Source organism: Sturnus vulgaris, chromosome 6, assembly GCF_052056855.1.
Source record: "Sturnus vulgaris isolate bStuVul1 chromosome 6, bStuVul1.hap1, whole genome shotgun sequence".
Classification (NCBI taxonomy): Eukaryota; Metazoa; Chordata; class Aves; order Passeriformes; family Sturnidae; genus Sturnus; species Sturnus vulgaris.
Window position 1 is genome coordinate 5,726,103 of NC_142248.1, and position 15,584 is coordinate 5,741,686.

The 15,584-nt window shown below is 36.5% G+C and overlaps 2 long non-coding RNA genes across 3 annotated transcripts in view; one reads left to right on the forward strand and one right to left on the reverse strand.

Moving 5' to 3' along the window:
* LOC148223296 (uncharacterized) overlaps window positions 1-8,016 on the forward strand; it is a 33,115-nt gene extending 25,099 nt beyond the window's left edge. The window contains exon 3 of the long non-coding RNA XR_015804316.1: window positions 7,878-8,016. This is a non-coding gene — a long non-coding RNA (uncharacterized LOC148223296). The remainder of the gene's footprint in view (window positions 1-7,877) is intronic.
* LOC148223295 (uncharacterized) overlaps window positions 1-15,584 on the reverse strand; it is a 247,823-nt gene that overhangs the window by 38,983 nt on the left and 193,256 nt on the right. The window lies entirely within an intron of this gene.

A 15,584-nucleotide genomic window follows, 5' to 3' on the forward strand; every position in this document is an offset into this window, starting at 1 on the left:
AGAAGGTTTTGCAGAGGACTTGAAAGCCCTGCACTATGAAATCAATTACTTCCCAGCTAAAGAAGAAGTGTTCAAAGACAGTCAAGAGTGCAGAACTCTCAGATGACATAGATCACTGCCTAAGCAGTAACAGAAAGCAAACATTATGTGCTTTGCTTATTTTTCAACTGCATGTATTTTGTCACTTTTCCCATCTCTGAGTGCCCTGGGGCCGAGTCATTTTTTTCTTTGGTAAATTTTATGGAAAGGTCAAACAATGAATTCGGCTTGGACAGCAGTGGTGGCAAGGAGTGGAGAGAAAGTGTGTGTGGATTCACCTCCTGAAACCTGAGATAGGTGCTCACCTCCAAACTTAATCCCTTACTTCTTTCCCACCTTGACACCTCTGTAATCAGATGGCTTTTCATAGTGATTCTCCAGTGATTTAAAGGAGCAATGATGGGGTAAGAGGGAAAACTCAGTGATGTGAGAATAACTGTTCCAAAGATAGGGACTAGAAAACAAACATGGGTAATCCCGTTTGAATGGAGGGAGTGGATTCCACCAGTGGAATCTGGTGGGCTCCTGGCTCCATCTGTGCTGATTAACACACTCCTGAAGGCTGTGAAGGAAGAGTGGGTGAGCAGGAAGGTGACAAAGCATGCATCTGATCCAATTGTATTCCAGATAGAATGGAGGAGGACAGACAGTGAAGGACTACAAATGGGCTATAGGAGACTGCTTGAGTAATGAAAATAGCTTGTCAAGTCTAGTGTAAACAATTGTAAAGTCATGCACGGGGAAAAAAAATCCATATTTTAAATTTCACATTAAGAACCGATGGGTTTTGGGCTGACCATTTTCATTGAGGACTGCAGTTCTCGTATTTTAAATCTTCCTGAAAAACCACTTACTTCTTTTATGCTTCTCTGTGGACAATGGCAGAACCAGCCTTTTATTTCCATTCTTCTGTTTTGCTTAAAAATAGTGCTGCCAGAGGTACTCCAAGAGTTATTTCTAGATAATTAGCCTTCTAAAATGCTTCTTTTTTCAGTCTAGAAATCTGCAGTGTTTTCCTTGTGCCACATTAATCAAAGGCCATTTGTTCTCCTGATAATTAGCAAAGGACACTCGTGGCAGCCCCTCAGTGCTGTGGAATACATTTTTATATTTGCAGCCTCATGCTGGGCACTTGCAGCACTTTGTTATCAAGCTTCCAAGATGATATGAATGTCAGGTTTTATAGTGAACGTTGACAAGTGCACTTTAGCAAAGCCATAAATGTGAAATCTGTGGCCCACTGTGTGACAAAATGGTCAGTGACTGAGGATAAAGGTTAACAAGGTGGAAGCAATAAATCTGATTTAAGTGAAGGGCTCTTCATATCTATCTCAACAACACATCTTAATTAAACAGTATTTTCCTCATCACATGAGATGTTTTCGCTTCCTATTCAATAATTGGATAGAAACCTGAAAGAATATTCAAGAAAAGAAGGTGGTATAAGAGAGAGCTGAATTGCTGCCTGCTTCTAAGTTTTCTTCCTTTTCAAGGCATTTTAAGACATTTTTTCGTTAAAGATTGAGTTTAAGATTAAGCTTGAGTGTGCATTGCACTGATGTAAAGAGGAGATTTTGGTGACTTACATCTTTGGACAGTTCTACCAAGTGTTCAATGCCTTAAAAAGATACCTGCTACCTCTCAGAGACAGAATAATTTCAGACTAAGACTTCATTACAGCCTGTATTGAAATATAGGATTTTTCATCTGCAGTACATCAGAGGAAAAAAGCCTTAGCAAGAACCTCATTTAAGTCAACAGGCTAGCTTTAGTGTAAACGATTCCAATAATAATGCTTACTGACTGTCAATAGAAAACCAAGAAATTATGTGAGGATTTGAATAATTCCAGCTAAATGAGGAAAAAAAAAAATCCCATCTGCTTTATTTTGTCTGTAGAGGACTAGGAATTAATGTAATGTGATGTAAAAATGAACTGATTCACCTTATTATAAAATACGAAAAATATGCTTTTGTATTTGCAAACATGCAGATATATGAATATTTTAGCATAAACTTTAGGCACCTGGCATGGCCTATTTTCATATCATACATTCACTGTTCAAATATCTGCAGTCTGAATAGTCCCATGCTTTTTTATATCACTTAGAATGAAACATTACTAAATAATAATGAAACCTAATGATGGACATCAAGCATGAAAAACCTTCAACAGAAAATGAGCATCGAAGAGACAAAAAAATAAGAAGCAAAAATAACAGAAAATTGGAGAAAAAAACAACCTAAATACTTATCTATCAACATAACTGAACAAAGAAAGCTGCATAATTGCAGCTTGAAGGTCACCTGTCAATTTTCACAAGACAGCTGCTGAGAAATGAACAGACATCTTATCAATGCATCCACTCAGAATTTTGCTGGATGCAGCACAGTCCAGTCAAAAAGGCTCAGAACTCACTGCCACAGAGGGAAGAAATCAAGTGACTACTTGTTTTAAAGCACAGGTAATTACCCTTAAAACAAACAAGCAAAAAAAAAACCTCACCAAGATGAACAAACCAGCAGGAAAATAACCTATTTTATTTACATTGAATTATTGCCAGTGTTGGACCTGTGACCCAGATGAGCTGTTGCAATACCTAAGGAAGGATTTTCACTGTATATATACACAGAGCCTGAACATTGTAGGAGATAAAATACTGTTAGATCTTTTTGATGAGTATGTACTATAATCAGATTTTTAGATCCTTTCTCTTCAAGAATTCCGTCAACCTTTGGTACCTATGGTTGGGGAATCTTTGCTATGCCATATTCTTTTCTATTGCTCAGCATGCTAAATCTACTTTGAGAGAAATGTGTTAAGACAGAGACAGCAAAAATAAGTCTAAGAAGGCATATTTCATGTGACAAAGCAAAAGATAAAATAGCTTTAAAATATGGGGAAAGATGCCCCAAGATTCAAAATACTTTCTCCTTGAAAGCCAAACCAGTACTTGTGATATTTTGGCAGGCTGCCTTGACATTAAAAGTATTGTGGGAGCAGGCAGCTCATCTTCCAGTTAAGAGTCAAATGTCTGCATGTAAAATTTTGTTAAACTAGGATCTCCCAGTAACAGGTTTCTTGTCCATGGTGTACTTTCCTTCTGAATTTGCAGGTTTATGCATTTATGCAACCACTCCACTTCAAAAACTCCAGTGTTCCTCCCTTGCATCCCCAATATTCACTTATCTGTATGAATTTGCAAATCTGAGGCATTAAAAGCAGAAGGAAATGCAAGTGAAACAAATATGGTTGAAAAAGCTTTGGCTTTTTGATAATGAATTTCTTTGTTTTCAGAGCTGAAGTCAGAATGTTATTCCACTGACTAGATTGTTATCTTTCTCTCTCCCTATCAGCCATCTCTCCCCCCAGACATTTTTAGTACAGCTTTTTGGTTGCTGTTGAGGCTAGTATCAGAAGCATTTTGAAGGAATGGTATGAACAAGTAGTGTCAGAGCCTCAATGAAAAAATAAAAGAGAATTTGTCAACTGCTCAGCCTATGAGTGTTCAAAAACTTGAGAAGGGCCTCTTCTTTTGTGGAATAAACACAGAAGCCAAAACTTTTAAACTCATTATCAAAGCATAAAAACAGAACAAAAGCATAACCAAAGACAATTCCAATTTGTAGAATTGGACTGGTTTTGTTTTTTTTTTTAATTAAAGAGGAATTATCTTCATAAGCTAAAAAAAATTATCCAACTCCTCCATGGGGGATAGGACAGTAGATAGAAATTATTTCCAGTCATGATGGTGTCAAGAACTAATGTAACAGTGAACAAGCTGCAGATATCCCTGGTGAACAGTGTGGTGGGTGTTGGAGTTAGCAAGCCAGGGGTTTCTCTGAATTCTTTAGAGAGAGCTTAAAGCACAAGGATCGAGTTAAAGCTTTTAGATGGATTAAAGCATGTTAATCTATTCACACATAAGGCAGAAGTGAAAGTTTAGGTTTTAGTATGAGTGAACAAGTAAGTAGATAGAATGAGTAAGTGAGTAAATGAAATGAGTAAATAAGTAAATTAAGTGAGTAGATGGAGTGAGTAAGTAAGTAAAATAAGTGTTAAGTGCTTTTAGTAAATACAAGTTTTGAATGTTCAAAAAGTACTACATGTTTTAGTGAAAAGTTGAAAAATATAATTTAAGATACTAGTGTTTCTGTAGAAGCTTTAAGAACTTTTAGATATAATAAAGTTATAGTTAAGAATATTGCTTACATTTTTTAGTTAGAACAAGAAAGGTTATGTACGTAGTTCATAAGTAGCTTAGCGTGCTAAGAAACTAGAATTCTAATAAATTAAGAAATAATAGTCTGAGTTTGTGTTTTGGCTTTCTGAGAAGTTTCTATATAAGAATATGTATTAGGGAGACTAGTGCATTTTGCCATTACCTTTTACTTTTGCCATTGCTTCTCTTTGCTTTTGCCTTTGAGACTGATGTGCTTCTACAATAAACAACTTCATAACAACTCTTAGCTTGCTTGGCTCTTTGAAGACAAACAACCTGACAAATTGGGTGCCTGAGAGCACCCAGAGGTTCTAACCTCAGAGTGGGGAAAGGCTTTTTCATTTTTTCTGCTGCACATTGCCCCATCTGAATGCTCGTGTGAAATATGTGCAAAGGAGGGGATGCGTTTTGCAGGGCAGGACAGCACCTGGCAAAGCAGGAGAGAGCCCTGCTCCCATGGAGAGGAGAGCTGCTCCCCACCTGTCTGCACCAGAATTCAAGGAGTTACAGCCAATCTTGGCACAAGCTGCACTACAGTCACAGCTTCTCTCCATGAGCATGATGACAGAGGTGGGTTTCTCTTCCCGAAGTTTGGGCATCTTTGAGATTGGGGTTTGGGGCGCCCAAACCCAGGCACCACTCAGTAAGGTCACAAAGTTCCCCGTGTGCAAAGTTATCAGAGTGATCCTGCACGGTATGGCAAACAGCTTGGTTGCCTCCACAGTGCTTGATCCACCTTCTCATAGCTCTGTGTTTTTATAGATACTATACATTCATTGTTTAGAACTTAAATATTTAAATTTAAAATTCCACATTGAACTACTTTTGAAGGCTTTTATGTCATCCTAAGAGATTCAGATTTCTGCCTCTGACACTTTTCTGGATTATATAGCTCAATTTTAAGAGCTGTGAGCACAGGAGTTATTTCCCAGATAAAGTGGGTGATCACTGAGGCAGTGACATGCAGTGGATGAGCAAGCAGGTATCAGACATGGTCCTGCCTGAAGACACACAGCTGAGCAGATCTTTTGCTTTAAATATATGGCATATAATCCCACCTGGAGAAATGTTACCTGAATGTTGCTGCACCAGGACAGTGCTGAATTCAATTCAGACAGAGGAGCAGAATCACAGTCCTTCCCCCATACCTCACAAATACCTGATTTAATTACACGCTGTTTATCTTGCACTATTCCTGCAGCTGGCTAGGATCACAATAAATTCAAAACCTCCCTTCTCTATCCTTGCAGTCTCTCTCAGCTTTGTGCTGCATGCATGCCAATTCAGTAGGCAGTTCTCAGTTCACTGTGGAAATAAAAGGAGAGCAAGCATGAGTTTGGACAACCACAAGGTTGTTCCCCCTCCCACCCTGATATTAACCATGCATCACCGACCTGCATGGAGCTTTCCAAACCAAATTTCACCTCCACTGTTTCCTTTGCTTACCTCTGGGAATGTTATATAGGCTGTGCATTGGCTTTTTATCCCTGTCCACAAGGATTGAGCCTCTGCCCCCACAGGGAGTGTGATTGCCTTAGCAGGATTTCTGCTCCACAGATCCAGGGTAACTGTCACTGACCTCCTTGTGACCTTCTAGGAGTCTGCAGACTGTTTCTGTGATAATTTCTGCCCATCTGTTTCTGAGAAATGTTTGTTTTTCACTCTGCAAGTCTTTCCTTTTCCCCTCTGTAAGACTGGCATCATCTAAACTCTTTGCCAGACTGCCCAACTTCCATATCTCCTGATGATTCACTAGGAAAATTCATAATGATTTAACAAAATACTGAAACAGTCTATTGTCTAATCCAGTAAATGCAACTTATTGCTAAAATATCATCAAAAGCTGCTGAAAGCACTTATATGTATTATCTCCTTTTAATTATTCTTTTTTTGTCGGTAAAATAAGTTGGTTTCTACACTACTGACACTCTTTATGAATGACTGGAACTTTTTGCAATTAGTTTTTCTGGAACTAAAAATTCGTGTCATAATCTCTATTTTTTTAGCGAGCCTGAATTTTCTGTGTTACAGAATGGAACAAACAAATATGTATTTAACTACTGCAAAGGAAATGCTACAGTGAAAGGTGATTGTGTGAACCAGAGGTCAGAGAAAAGTAACCACTTTTAATCTTGGCTGATGGTTAATTCCAACATACGATAGGCCATATGTGAAAAAAAAATAAAAATAAACAAACAAAAAAGAAGGTAGTGAAATTCCACTTCCTTCAAAATAAGTTTTTTTATGTGAAAAAAACCCATGCAATTTATAGATGGAATTCCAAAGCAAAAAGGAGAAAAAAAAATCTCACTAGTTCTTAATAAATGGCTTTTAATAATCTTTAAAAAAACCAAACAACCAACCTAAAACCTAGAAAGCATGCTAGACTAGTCTGGATGTACAGAAAGCATTCAGACATTATAATATACAGAGAAGAAAAAAACTAAAAGGTTAATTCAAAGTTCTATATGAAATAACCTGTAATTCCAATGAATCACTTGGAACACTTTCTGTGCTCTCTCAAAAATCTTCGTATGAAGTGTTTCTATTTCAAATAGCATGGTGTCCTGGTTTTAAACTACAATTTATTCATTAGAATGTCCAGAGTGTTTATCAAAAGACTTCAGAAAAAAAAAAAAAAGGCTCTTGAAATAGTATTAATTAAAAGACTGAGAAAGAATGGGTGGGGATTAAAAATTACTAATTTAGGATAAGAGAGGGAAATAAATTGTTCATATACCTTGACTTCTACTGTGAAAAAATAAATAATCAGCTGAGAAAATTTTACTGAATTTGGAACAAACATATTTAATTTTTTTGGCAGGTAAGAAGAAAGGTTAAGAGACCCAATTTGTACTGCTCATTTTAAAATTGTCTAAATAGCCTACTGTCTCCATCAGAAATTCGAATTAATTTAAAATCAGGGCACAAATAAAGCACCTCTAGTCGTGCTGGGGCCCACATTCTTGTCTAGGATTCAAATCCTTGGTGTCACTGCTGTTCTGCAAAAATCTACCTGTGTGAGCAGAGCAACTGTGTGACACAAACAGGCTTGCTTAGACCAAAAATGGGCAAGATGTACAAGATATACTATTATATTAATATGAAACATTATTTTTGTGTTATGAAAATTGGACATTTCAAACTGATAGAGAATAATGTAAGATAAAATACTGGGAAATACAGCAATCTGGGGTAAAAAAATCCATATATATTCAGTGCAGAAATCAGAGAATGAGTTTTATATATATATACACTTTTATCAGTGAAAATTTCAAAAACTAATAAAACTTCTCAGATTCTCATCATGTTGTGAGGAAATTGGCGATGGACCTATTGATAAAAAGGCAAAACAGATGGAAATCTGTCTTCAAATGCAGTCACATTTCTACTGTAACTGCTTTCTGGGTAGGAAACCAGAGACAGTCCTGAAACAGGAGGCTGCAAAGAGAAGAAACAGACAGCAAAAACTGGTGATTAAGTGGATATCTTAATTTCTGGGAGCAAAAGTTGGATTTGCTTAGTCCTGTCTGAAAATAACTTTTTTGGAGTAACAATGCAAAAAAATATTTGATTTATGCTTCCATTCATTGCAACCATTTTATTTTTACTGTAGGTGGAAGATGCCATCAATAGCCTTGTGATGGACAGGACCAGGTAACCCACAGCACTGCCAGAGAGGGAAGGACAGAACTTACCTAGCACCACAGCTGGGAATGATTCTATCCCTTGGAAACTGGTAAAATTATAGCATTCAGCACTGGGTTAGACTAAGAAAAATTAGATAGTCTATGCATATAGATTATATATATATATATATATATATATATATATGATATCATTCAGTATCAGATTAGACTACGAAAAATTGCTTTGTGTGTCTACAGTACAGCAGAGCCATTTGATTTTCAAAAAAAGAGCAAAGATACTTGCATTGTGAGTGGGATAAGTAAAGAAAAGGTACATTGAAATCTCTACCACACTGGCTGATCTCCTGTCTAAATATATAGCATTTTAAGTACAGGTAGGAAGATTGTTATGCTGTTCGTGGTTATTTAATTCAATTATATCATGTGAAGTATTTCTTATAGTAAACTGCCATGTTCTCTTGTTTTCCTTCATTCTTACAGCTGCTGGTATAACTCACAAGTTGTTTGGTGGATCATTATATTTAATATACTTTGAAGAGGTCACACATATATTAAACCTAAATTTTATTTAGACAATCTGTCTAAATTTCTATTTGGTGTGCCATAAAATACTTAACACTTTTTGTCTGCTTTTACCATGGATTCCTGTAGGATTAGTTTCCATAAATTAGGCAAGAAATTAGAAGTTGGTAGGACATGGAGAAGGCTGAATTTAGGGTATAGTTATGCTCTAGTCTTAACCAACCCAACTTATTAAATTCCTCATAAATAATGCCAGGTTATTTAATAAGATATATCACCTAATGATAAGACAACATAGCCTGGTGTATTTATACTCTTCATAGGCTGGGGTTTGTAATTCAAACATTCATCATTTGCTCCCCAAAGGGAACCTTGCCATATCAAATACCACAAGAGATCACTAGCTGTGATAATTAGGTAAGCTCTCAAATATTTTCTTTGTTAAGTCCTGGGTAAACTGCCTGTTTTGATTTTATATCCTTTCTGTCTGGGAAAAAAAAAAAAAATTCCATCGTCCTGGCTGTGCAGATGGCCATATGTCTCTTTTGTCACAGAATTGGAGTTTCCTTCCAGCAGCAGATTGGGCAAACATGATAAAAAAACCCACCCATTATACTCAAAAGCTTTTGGTATCTGGTTGAAGAGATCATAACCATCCAAATCCAAGAGCCAAGTTGCATGTCCCCTCCCCACAAACCACGTTGAGCTTTGCACATTCTCCCCTTGGGATGTGCATGGCAGCAGCTGGACAGCTGGTGCAGCTTTTCTTTCTCTTTGCTCTGTACTTTCCAGGGGCTGCACTGGTGCTCTTGTCCAGCTTCCAGAAACGTGAGCTGCTACACGGGCTGCTGCTGCTTGCTCAGGGATGTGGGCTACCAGCTTCCATCTGGGTCATGACAGCAATTTCATTCTGGACTCTCTGCAGGCCTTTCTTCAGACAATTGTGTCCTCCTGAGAAAAGCTCTCTTTTATTTTTGGCAGGTTTCAGACAGGCAGCTTGCTGCCACTCCACGGGTTTGAAGCTCTTTCCTACATTCTACTTGCCTTAATAAATCCTGATTCTAGGCTGTAATGAAAACCAGTGAATTTCGTGGGTGAAGGTTAAAATTATTTTTTTATTATTGTGTGTGTATGTATATATAGACACACACATATATATATATAATTAAAACTACAAATGAAAACCCAGCTAATTAATGGATCTATTTGGCATGAACTTCTATGAGCTAATAAACAATTTCAGTTTCTTGGGATTGCATGCAAGAATTTGTTATTCACTGTCAAATCTCTTCCTATCCTCTGGATTACTTACTTTAGGATGAAATTGATGAGATAATATTAAGTTCTGGTGACAGTAAAGTTGCATTTTGACAATGAGACTGTTCATAAAAACTCTCTTAAATTCCAGATACATTTGTCCTTTAAACATGTCTTTCCTCTATTATTGCCTGTGTACAATGCAGAGAAGGGTCATAATTACATGGAACATAGTAAAAGTAGTAATTATCATCTACAAATTTTCACAGAAAAATATATTAGTAACAACTAGACTTTATTACCAGATAAATACATTAAGTCTGGCCCCAAATGTTGGACTTTAGGGAGAGAACATCTCTATAATTAGGGATCTTTTCTTTACACTGATTTGAACGAAATGCTATTATTTTTTATGGCTTTTATCCTAAAGTTGCAAATAAAAATGTTTAATCTATATTTCATTATGGGAGACTATTGCAGCCTCTGGAAAGTACCATCATTTAGGATGTCACACAAAGTTAAAAAAATCAGATGCAGAATTTTACCAAATCCCCTATTTATTACCTTAAGAATATACTTAGCTGCTTTTGAAGTTGAGGAAAGAGATATATAATTAGATTTTAATTCAAACAAAGAAATCACATTTACCAGTATCACAAAATCTTCTTCTAATAAATTTACCCTCAAGCCTTCTGGACTAATGTATTTTTGCTACTTTTAGTTCTGCAAGTTTTCATTTTCCTTCTGTGGGACTTTTGAGCTATCTGCTGTAAAAACTTTTCTTGTAGATTTTCTTGCATGTAGTTTCTGCATACAGTGGTCTGCAAGCCCACGGACAAAACGAGGTTTGGGCCAGTGTGACACTCCATCCAGCTTGCTGTCCTTTCCCAGGAAAAAGTGAGGAATTGATGTAAGAGCAGCAAGTGGTACCCAGACACCTCAGCTGGCTGCTGTTCCTTCCTCCAGGGAGCAGAAGAAAAGAAGCAGCATCAGGTGAAGGCTTAAAAGATCTCCTCTGTCTGACAACAGCCCCTTGACTTGTCTCCCCTGGCAAGGTGGAAACTCAAGTTGGATCTGGGCCACTTTTTCAGCACCCAGTATTACCACTCAACTGTAAGCTCAGTGATTTCTTTTTTCCAGCAAGCTTTTATTCCACATAGTTAAAGCTGCTTCTGCTGTCTCAACATATTGAATTTCTAATTGCTAATGAGATGTAGTTTTTCCTCATGGTACTGCCAATTGGGGTCTTTCACACAGTCTTTCCTTTTCTACTCCAGGCTGACCTCAATGTTTAAAATTTATTTGAATTATTGTTACTAATTTTATTTCTTGCTGTATATTACTGAAAATACTCATTACAAGTATTCATACATGTGCACCACAGAGAATATTTAGTATCTGCAGTAAAACAATGTCCATATTGAAGAGGCAGTCCATGATGATTCACCATGTTTTCACTTGGTTTCACAGCTTTGAAAACTAGCAGCAAGACTTGAAAATTCCCTGGTTTTCCTTCATCTTTTAAGGGTCAAGAGTTTCAATTATAGCAAATTAACTGTACTGATTTAGTATTTATCTGCCTGAGGCTCTTAGTCTTTCCATATGTAAAATGAAAATAAAGGGAGACTTTTCATGAACTGTATTGATTTTGTCACAGTGAGATCTCTGGTGGGTGTATTTGACACATCGAGCTTCTAAAAAGCCATAACATAATTAATATTTCTTCTAAGTGCTTTAAGGGCATATCTCTGTCTTTAGTTCTAAGTTCCCCTGAGCCTTCACGATTCATCTGGCTCCTGCCTCTTAAAAAGAGAAAAGCAACATTAATAAGTATACAGCCGTACAAATTTGTTTCTGAAGGATGAAATCTATTGATATGACAGCCCATATGTTCAAATTTTGGTAACAGCCAGACACGGTTAACAATAAAATCTGTAACAAGAATTTCAAAATGACTGTGCATCCTGGGTTTTGAGAGAGAAAGAGATAAAAAATAGCAATATAACATACAAGGTTTGAATATATTCTGAAAATTGTCTGGTTCTTATTTAAAAATTTGCATTAAATTTGCATATGTGAGAAAAGATTAAATAACTTGATTTCCCACCCTCTCAAACTAGAAAGTCTTTGATTCAAAAAAAGTCTTCAGATAACCTCCATTTTCAAGGAATGGGAAGTGTCAGTGATGTAACTACAGAAAAGCACTGCTGAAAAATAGACTCCATTTCTGTCATGCACATTCACTACTTGATAATAGAATAACAGAAAGAAAAAAAGGAAATCAAAGCTCAAAAGAAAAAAAAAATATATAAAAAGACTCATTTTCCTTTTAAATTGTCTCCTTCAGATTTGCCAGCCTAGAACATTTATTTTTCTTTTGGATGTCTGTGTCTCAAGTTTTGGAAAAGAAAAACTTTGGCATTTCTTGTGCTCAGAACTCTTTTTTGTAAGTTTTTATATTTACTGACCAAACAACTTCTATGTCTAAAACAAGATAAACAAATAAAACTTCATAGCATAATGTTTTTTCTCAAATAGATCAGAGTTAGATAACATTTTTACGAAAACTGATTTAAGATTTTTAAATCTTTCTGTGTGTTTCAAAATTTACCAAATTGTTCCTTCAGCTGCTGCACTGGAGCAGTGTTTTGGCTTTGCAAAGTATATTCTGCAAAGTATAAATGTAACTGTGCAGAAATTGGAAAAATTAACTATAACCATGCACTTTGATGTCTCTTGTTCTTGATGAACTGCTTGCCTGATCTCACACTAATGTATAGTGTATAGGGTTAGCCCCCCTCTCTCTATATATATAGATATAGATACAGCATTGTCCTGAAAGGAGAAAACTGCATTTATATAAACCCTGAACTAAAACATAATGAATTAATTGGTTGTAATCAGAGGTTTTCGAACATTAAAGCGCCTTTGGCAGGAGCAGACAGGGGACACCCAGAAAAGCCTCTATAACAGTAGCTAACTTCTTTATTTTTCCTCCTGTATAACAATTGTTGATGTTTCTAGTTTCCAGCTAAAAAAGATAGGCTGGTTGCTTTATAATTGCATTTCAGCTGCAAAGTAATTTATGTATTTTAGGAACTTACTTTTTTAACAAATGTGATGCTTTTGCTTATTGTGTTACAAAATTGCATGCAGAAAAAACCTGCATGATTGCAGTGCAAACCATGCAACCAAAAGGCTCAGTGCTGCCTCAAAAGCTTTGCCAAATGTCTATTATTAAAAATAACTAAATGGATATGATTGATATTTCAGGGATTGAGCAGAATCTTCTATCTTCCATCCTGCCTTTTAAAACAGTGATCCCTTTGTCTCAAAACATTTGAGGACTGGTTTATTTTAATCCTGTACCATTAGCACTGAAGATGGCAGCTTTCAGCCTTTAATATAAACAAACACCCATGTGTGTTGCAAGTCAGAGTCTCTGAAATTGCTGTTTGTTCATAGTCAACCTGATCTGCCATTCAGCAAAGATCAATCTGGGAAAGCACACCTGCAAAAAAACACAACAAGGATAAACAGGTGACTGGAGACCCTGATTTGGGATACTAAAAACGATTGGTCTGTTTAATCCAGAAAGAGGAGTGTTTATTGTTCTCTATAATTTGTTCAAGTGAATAAGCACCAGGGAAAGCAAAGAGCTATTAAAGTTTAAGGATGATTTTGGCAAAAGAATAAATGAGTATAAATAGTCTATGAATAAATTTAAGGTAGATATTAAAGGAAGGTTTCTAGCCATTAAGAAACTGATGTTCTGAAAAAAGCCTTCGAACTAGAACAACTGTGGAAAAAAAGTAATTAGTTAAAAGAAAGAACTGCTGCTATTTGTTATTTGCAGTTCTACTGTTGCCTGCAGTTTCCAAGGACTGTAAAGACGACACAAAATTTCTTGTCTAGCCCTGTACCCACTTCATCTTGGTGTGATACAGAAAGTGTGCAGTTCACATGTTCTGTGAGTCACACTGACTTGCAGGTCTCAGACCTTCACTTAAACCACTAGGAGAGATTTGTAGATGTTGGGAAAATGGAGGATGTTGTGCATTATTATGTAGAGGGACTCATTATTTCTTAGTCTTTTAACATAAATATATACTATTACAGAACTGTACATCTGTATCTTACCCATCAATCCTACAGCTGATAGCATACACACAAAACATGTGCTTACATCACAGACATCCCTATATTCATGTTTAAATCTTGCAGAAAAATTACTTTCAAAAAAATCTTGTTCTGCTGTTATAATATAGAGTTTACCCTATAAATTATGATTAAATTCATCATCAAAAAACCTGAGGGTATCTGTAGCAAGTCCCTTTTTTTCATACAGAAATATATCGGGCAAGATAGTCAATAACCTAAAAGCTTCCAGCTCTGCAAACAAAGAGGTGGAAATTCTATATTACATCTTTTATAGAGCAGCTTCACAAACACACTGCTGCAGAGAAAGAACTAAGCAATGTGTGAACTCAGGTTTTGCAGTGAAAACTTCACTGCCAAAGCCAAGGGCTCTTGAAGCCTAACATTTGCATCTCTCTCAGAAATGTCTTATAGCTCAAATATTGCAGTTGTGGCACACTGAAATGTCTTATTAAAAGGCATTAAAGGTAGGATTGAAACTATTGTCTGAGGGGGTATTTAATATTCATGAAGATAGAATTATCAGAAAGTACCAGGTGACTAAATGAAGCTCTCCTAGAACTGAACATTGGAGAAGAGTACAATTATTTCAGATGTGAGTAATTTAATGAATAGTAATCAACATTACTGACCTTATAGCATCTATTGTGATCATTCATATTAACAGTATAAGAAATGTAAGGCATAGCACAACACAATTTATTAATTAAACTTCATGACAACTGTGACTTGTTGGTAGATATTAACCAAATAAAAAGGCAAGATGTTTTGAATTACTTACAGATGTAAAACAAGCATTCAACTGGAAACCAAAATAGTAAAAAGGCAATGGAAAACTAAAAATTCTTCAACCTTTTGCCACTACAGCAGTAAAGCTTTAACAAAGTGACCTGGGAATCACCTGGGAAAGTGAATAAGCCAGCATCAGACTTTTTAGAAGTAATGTGTTACATAGGAGAGGAACAAAGCTGAAAAAGTTGGCACAGAAGCAAAAGAAGACACTTAAGAGAGTGATGGCTGGCTTTCTTCTTAAAATAACAATCGAGATAACAAGCCAAGAGAGTAGCATAATTCTTGGAAAGAACAGAACAGAATACAAGTTAAAGAAAATCATATGGGATGTCAAGTCCTTTGTAACAATGCATATAAAGATGAAGATGTAGCAATCTGTTCTTGTTTCTCCTTATTTTGCATAGTGTTTTTCAAGTGATTCTGGAAAAGCATTACCTTACTGTGTCAAGAGCATTAAAATACAATTTCAGACATCCTGCATTTAGGTTTCTTCTTTGTCTGTAACCCCATAAAAGCCCATGTCAGAGTATTATGTAGAAGCTAGGAGATGAAGAGCTGTGACTGCCCAAGTAACACTTGAGTGAATAACTTTACTGTTCCCAGTGCCAGCCACATATTTCAGGTCATTTGGCATAGATATTCCCCCCAGAACTGTCCTCTCTTCAACAGCAGAAACAATTCCATTACATTCAGACACTTAAGTAAAATAAAATCCATGCATTGCCAGTGTTACAGCACACAGGTAAAGTTAAACCTTCCTACAGAACATGCAGGGCTTGCTCTGCAGTGGAGATCTCATCTCACAGTGTGTGATCCCAGTCTACCTCTGTGCCTTTCTTTTGCTCCCTGCTCTTAACAGCCTTGAGCTCCCTTTCCAGCTCTCCAGGGGACTGAGCCCTTTGCTTTCAGGTGAGCCCTGCTTCTGAGTTCTTCACACTTTGAAG